Source organism: Paramormyrops kingsleyae, unplaced genomic scaffold, assembly GCF_048594095.1.
Source record: "Paramormyrops kingsleyae isolate MSU_618 unplaced genomic scaffold, PKINGS_0.4 ups211, whole genome shotgun sequence".
Classification (NCBI taxonomy): domain Eukaryota; kingdom Metazoa; phylum Chordata; class Actinopteri; order Osteoglossiformes; family Mormyridae; genus Paramormyrops; species Paramormyrops kingsleyae.
In genome coordinates, this window is record NW_027326149.1 from 23,725 (window position 1) to 29,724 (window position 6,000).

General features: G+C 42.2%; 1 long non-coding RNA gene across 1 annotated transcript; it reads right to left on the bottom strand.

Moving 5' to 3' along the window:
• Positions 1-67: 67 nt before the first annotated feature.
• LOC140587399 (uncharacterized) lies at positions 68-3,067 on the bottom strand. The gene is made up of 3 exons (XR_011989109.1): positions 2,999-3,067; positions 2,850-2,887; positions 68-162 (listed from the first exon to the last, which is right to left on the bottom strand). It is a non-coding gene; the product is annotated as an uncharacterized lncRNA (long non-coding RNA).
• Positions 3,068-6,000: the final 2,933 nt, after the last annotated feature.

Below are 6,000 nucleotides of genomic sequence, written 5' to 3' on the forward strand. Positions count from 1 at the left end.
AGGGTCGACAGGGTCAAACAATGCATCGCCAGTGCTGGACCCAACACCATATTCAGTGTTGCTGGCGTGCCACAGGTTTCTGCTGGACCAGCAGTCTCCGCATGAGCAGCTCTTCATCCCAGCAGCATGGCGGGAAAACCAGCTGTGAGTGGCACCTTCACTCTGTACACAAACAAAGGCACAGACACTCACAGTCTATGGCTCACAGCAGATATTTGGAGCCCTCTGGCATCCATTCCTGGGAAAGACAACATTCCATTTGCTGGGCTGCTTGGCCCGTCAGTGTTTTGATGAGCTCTCAGAGACTCGGCACTGAGGCTCGAAGTCCTAGTGCCTTTGTCTGAAGTTGCAATAGCGGCACCTTCACCAGCATTCACCAATGCTTCCCCGCACTTCCCCATGCATCCTGCTTTGGGACAGGTGGGGGGAGTCAGGGCGTGAGCGTTGTTTAGCACTGCTCTTAGTCCATCATCCAACGAGGTCAAGCTTCTTTCATTCACTTGGCAAAGGTGTTTTACTGTCTGGCACTTTCTATAAATGTTAAGCTGACAGACTGGAAGATTGAAACTAGACCCCTTTAGCACCATCCTCCCATTTTTATTTATTATTTTTCAGATTAAAAATGTATTTATTTGTTCTGACAGAAGTTTTATAAAGTTTCAGCTGGCTATTATGTATATGAATTTCCTGATCTAAATGACTGGTTTGAAAAACCTTCAGGGTAGATCTTAAATGTCTCCTATTCCTATTTTAATCCCTGCTAATCAGTATTGTTTGTATCCAAGCCATGCAACAACAGATAGCAAAACTAAGATCTTTCCTCTTCTACAGCAACACAATAACTTATGTACGTCCCTCCTCAGCGTTCATCCTACCAGCTGGGATTCCACCAATCAGGCCTCAAGTTGAGTGAGACATCATGGAGATCAGTTCTCAACTGAGGGCAACTCTGGTGGTGAAAAGGTAGGACCACATAGTACTCCCTGGGGGGCATCTGGGGTCAAACGGTGAGGAGAAACACGCACAACGGATTCTGCCTGCGGCTGTCAACTTCAGCCTGAGCAGTGCCTATGGGTGTCAACTGGACCAGAGATGGATTAGGTCTGTCCAGAGATGCAGGGGCTCCGTAGCTCAGGCAAAATTGGTTTAGATCTGTCATTGACCTGCTGACAGAGGTGCATACTGGGAAGGCCACATATGAATCCATTCTGAGGGTGTGCTTGTCTTTTATACTTCCTGTTAGTGGTCAGACAGCAGATGAAATTGCAGAATGTGGTCTGCAGTCTGTTGAACAGTTCAGGTTAACGGAATATTGATCCAGAGCATGGATCCCAATGGAAGCTGACTCCCAGCACAGCAGAGGCATTAAATATAAGGAAAGGAATGAATATTGCTGAATGACAGTTATGAAGAAAAGTGGGCCTAGTGGAGTATAACATATACCTAGCCAGCTCTCACCAAGGCATAATGACTCGGTTCATTCACATTGAAAGGTATGACATGAAGCACTTCAGCGATTTCTACAGACACCGGGAAAACATTAAAAGAATTCACAGACATCTGAAAGCACCAAATATACCTATAGCCACTGGTATTAATGTCAGTTTTTCTACGATATATGGGTTAAACGGAGGGTTTTAAAAAGTGGCGTAATGCAGAGTAGACTTTGGTACAATCCAGAGGGATGGTCTCCTTTGTACTGAAGCCATTTAAAACTAATGTCTACTTAGGAGACATTACTCTATAAAGAGCAAGTTGAGGGAGGCGTAAAGACAATTTCTCCACAGGTATTAATAAAGTATCAGTTATTCTAATTATTTAAAATGACTTTACCTTAAGAAGCTTACTAACAGAACAGTGTTCTTTATTTTTTAAATCATTTTCCCACTTTTTGCTGCTGTTCTCTTTCAAGACGAAGGGAATAATGATAAACTGAGGTAAGCCTTCAGTAGCATTTACAGTAGTGTGGTGTCCAGCTAGCAGCATTTACCTGGTCACACTGTAATGGTGTCACGTCGAGGGCAAGGACAGAGGCGAAGACAGGGATGGAGGAAAACCAAAAGGGGCTTTATTAAAGAAAACTACACTACAGGAAGGGCGAAGGAAACAGACCACAAGGGGTCCAAACAGGGTAGGGAGGATCAGGCAAGAACACTAGACACAGGACACACTGGGGAGCACATGCAGGCAGCAACATCAATGACTGGACTGAGGATCGCAGGACTGAAGGACACTTTTTACAGGGCATGTGAGGGAGCAGATGGGACAGCGGGGAAGACAGCAGGCTATACGTACACTAAGATGGGAGACACAGTGGAAGAGGGCAGGGCAAGACACCAGATGGGCACTGCTGCGGGACAAGGGCGCAGAGACCGAACACCATTAGGGGACGAGACAGACCAGGGTAGGCAGGGGCAACACCAGCACAGGGCACTCTGGGGGCAAGACGGGACACCACTAGGAGAACTTATATATTGTCTTATTGTTATTGTCTTATTGTTTTTAAGTTTAACACAAATATTTTCTCTTACCATTTAAATATAAACAACCATATTTAGAATAATGGCCACAGCATCTACAGTTTAAACAACTAATTATAAATATATTTCAATTGTGCCGCAAAATTTGCATGTACTATATCAGTGTCACGATCCGCTCCGTCCGATCCCGATGTGTGCCACGCCCCCTCATTACCTTGTGTTCATTCCTGTTTGTGATCATCTGTGTCCTGTTTCATTTGATTAGTCCTGTGTATATTAGACCGCGTCTCCCCATGTATGCCAGATTCGGCATTGTATTGTCCGTGGATGTCTCTGCGTGCTTGTCATTTGCCAATTAAACCCCGTTACCTGACTTCCTGGCTGCTGTCGCCTGCTTCCCGGCTCGCCTCCGTTGCCGAACGTGACAATCAGAACATAAAAATAAATATAGAATTAAGTATGCTAACAAAACATAATCTGAAGAAATAGCAAGAAACATACGAAGAGATGCTGCTCACCTCTGCGCCATCTCTCTGTCAGAAAGTTTTTGTTCAACCTGCAATTATTTTGTTAGAACTATTGAAACCACCGAGATTTTTAATTGGTCGAAAAGTATGAAGATATGTATTGTCATTATTTTCAACGAATGAAAACAAAGAATTTATTGTCAGGGAGGGACGAATTTGTAGCTGGTCCAATCAGGAGTAGTATCTTTAGTTTGTGCATACTGTAGCTGGGCGTGATTGGATATCTAGCCGCCTTTCAAGCCCCCGAATCATGTATCTACTTGTCAATAGGAAACCACGCAGCTCTGTCTATAATGTCTGTCTGTAATTTTTTTTATGACATTATGTTTTTGCTAGGCAGCATTACGGTAATGCGTAATACCGCTGTATTGGGGGTGTACCACCGCTGTATTTCCATAGCTTGTTGACGCAATTAGCATTTTAGCGACGTTGGTAGGGCGACGTCAACTCTCAGCGAATTTCATAGGCAACATCTACAATTCAGGAACTAGTAGGTCTTCAGATAGCTGTTCACGCTTTTGAGAAAGAAGACTATAGTTCTTGTTATTCAAATTCTGTATCCTGGTATTTTTAATTTCGAAGATATGTAATATACAAGTTTTTTGATAGACTAAATTTTGGTTTGATTTCTATTTTATTTTATGTTAAATAACGTTCATATAAAATCATTTTAGAATTAGTGCAGTGTTTCGTTTAAAATTAGTGCAGTGTCCTTAAAAACTGCATGTTCAAACCTAACGCCATGCCATAACTGCTTTGCAGATATTTCATTCAGGAATCTATAGAGGATATACGTAAGCCAGTCTGTGTATGTTTGTGTCTATGTGTGTTTGGGTGGGTGGTCATGTATATATTATGTTGTGGGGACCAAATGTCCCCACAGTGTTATAAAAACATGTTATTTTGACTTTGTAGGGACATGTTTTTGGTCCCCAAAAGAAAAAACTGACTCAGTTTTATAAAATTCTGTTAATGCAATCAAAGGAATAATAATTCCAAAAGTCTTGTATTTTGTTTGGTTACTTACTGTTACTTCTTGCTTACTACTGCAGGGATTTTGGATTAAGGTTGCCATAATTAGGATTGGGGTTATGCCCATACAAATGAATGGAGAATCCCCACAAAGACTCAGATACCTAATCTGTGTGTGTGTGTGCGCGCACACGTGTGTGTGTGTCTGTTTGTGTGTGTGGATTAGGTTTATATTACATGGTGGGGACCAAATGTCCCCCGCAATGTGATAAAAACCTGTTATTTTGATGCTTTGGGGGTGTTTTTCAGGTCCCCACAAAGATCTGTCAATACTAATAAAAAACTAAAGATGCCAGAAGTCTTGTATTTGGTTTGGTTACTTATGGTTAACGTTAGGGCTGGGTAGGGGTTAAGGTTGTCATGTTGGATTACAGTTTTCCTCATAGAAATGAATGGAGAGTCCCCACGAAGATATAATTATAACCCTATGTGTGTGTGTGTGTGTGTGTGTGTGTGTGTGTGTGTGTGTGTGTTGTGTGTGTGGTATCAGATCAGTTCCTGAGAGTTCAGTAGTCTGACGCCATGTTTCTGAGTCTGGGTGTGAAGGCCTGAATGCTTTTCCAGATGCTAGGAGGGTGAAAAGATAATGTGAGGGGTGGGTGGGGTCATCCACAATGTTGGTGGCTTTGCGGATGGAATGTGTGATGTGAATGTGCATGATGGATGGGAGAGAGACTCTAATGATCTTCTCAGCTATCCTCACTATCTGCTGGTCTTGTGATCTGAGGCTTGGAAAAACATGTTGTGCTGCTCAACCTTAGCACAATGATATGGGTGAATCATGGACGCAATAGAATTTGGGGATGATTAGTCCATACAGGGACAGAATCATTCCATACCTCAATCACCTCGTACGTATGTCTGCTAGGTGGAGTTGGAGTTGCTCCTAACTGTGCACAGTGGAGTTGAACAATCACAACTTCCCAGAATTTTACAGTAACAGGAGGACAGTGAACAACTCATTAATTCTATGCTGTGTGGACGATGTAATCGCCCACGAGTTTGCCTTAATACACAGGACATTCAAGCCATTGCAGAATACAAACCACAAATGCAGCTCCCTCCACCAGCAACGCCAATGTAGAAACTGCCACAAAATCCATGCCCCCTGATAACCAGCCCCTTATATTTTCACTACCGTCGTGGGGACCGTACTACAAAGAGTCAACGCAAGGTAAGCTGCAAAGTGCAAACAAATTTACAACTCACCATACATAGTGCACTACGTTTACTTTGTTTGTACTATGTGTACAGTCTTTGCACCTTGTCTGTTTGGCACTATATGTCGGTCATTCCTGTTATTCAGTGACTTTTCTGTCCTCATGGTTTACTTATATTTTCTCTAACATGAGTCACATATTTAAAACAAATATATATTTAGGTCTTCGTTATCACGTAAACAGAGACAATACGTATTAAAACTTTTATTGATATATGTATTAAGGCTGCCGTGATTAGTGGGCGTAGTCGATGACATGTTCTTCATGAATATCACTACGCAATTATTGGAGTAGTTATTCTCTAAAGCCCTGCAGTGACATGTAGTTTGTTGTTGTCAAAATGGGAGGGGCCAATACAAAGCACGGGTCTTAGGGAATTCTGATTAAATATACAGGCTTATTAATCCTGTTAATATAATTAGCATATGACCACTATTACTGTAAATAAATTCACAAACCGCAAAACTAACACCAATTGTCTGTCTACCTGCAAGGATCTGTCTGCAGACTGAAAAACTGGGGAATGAAGTGTAAACCGACCAATCAAACCACAATGGACTCGTTGGGGGAGGGATTAGACAGAGGGTGAATAGAGATGTGCATCATGAGAAAACAATATGTTCTTTTCGAACACTGAAGCATGCATACTCTATTCTAGTAGATCATAAATATAATATTATAAACTGAAAGTGAGCAAAATAATGCCCTTTAAGCAACAGTAGGCTGCTGTCCATGGTGCTG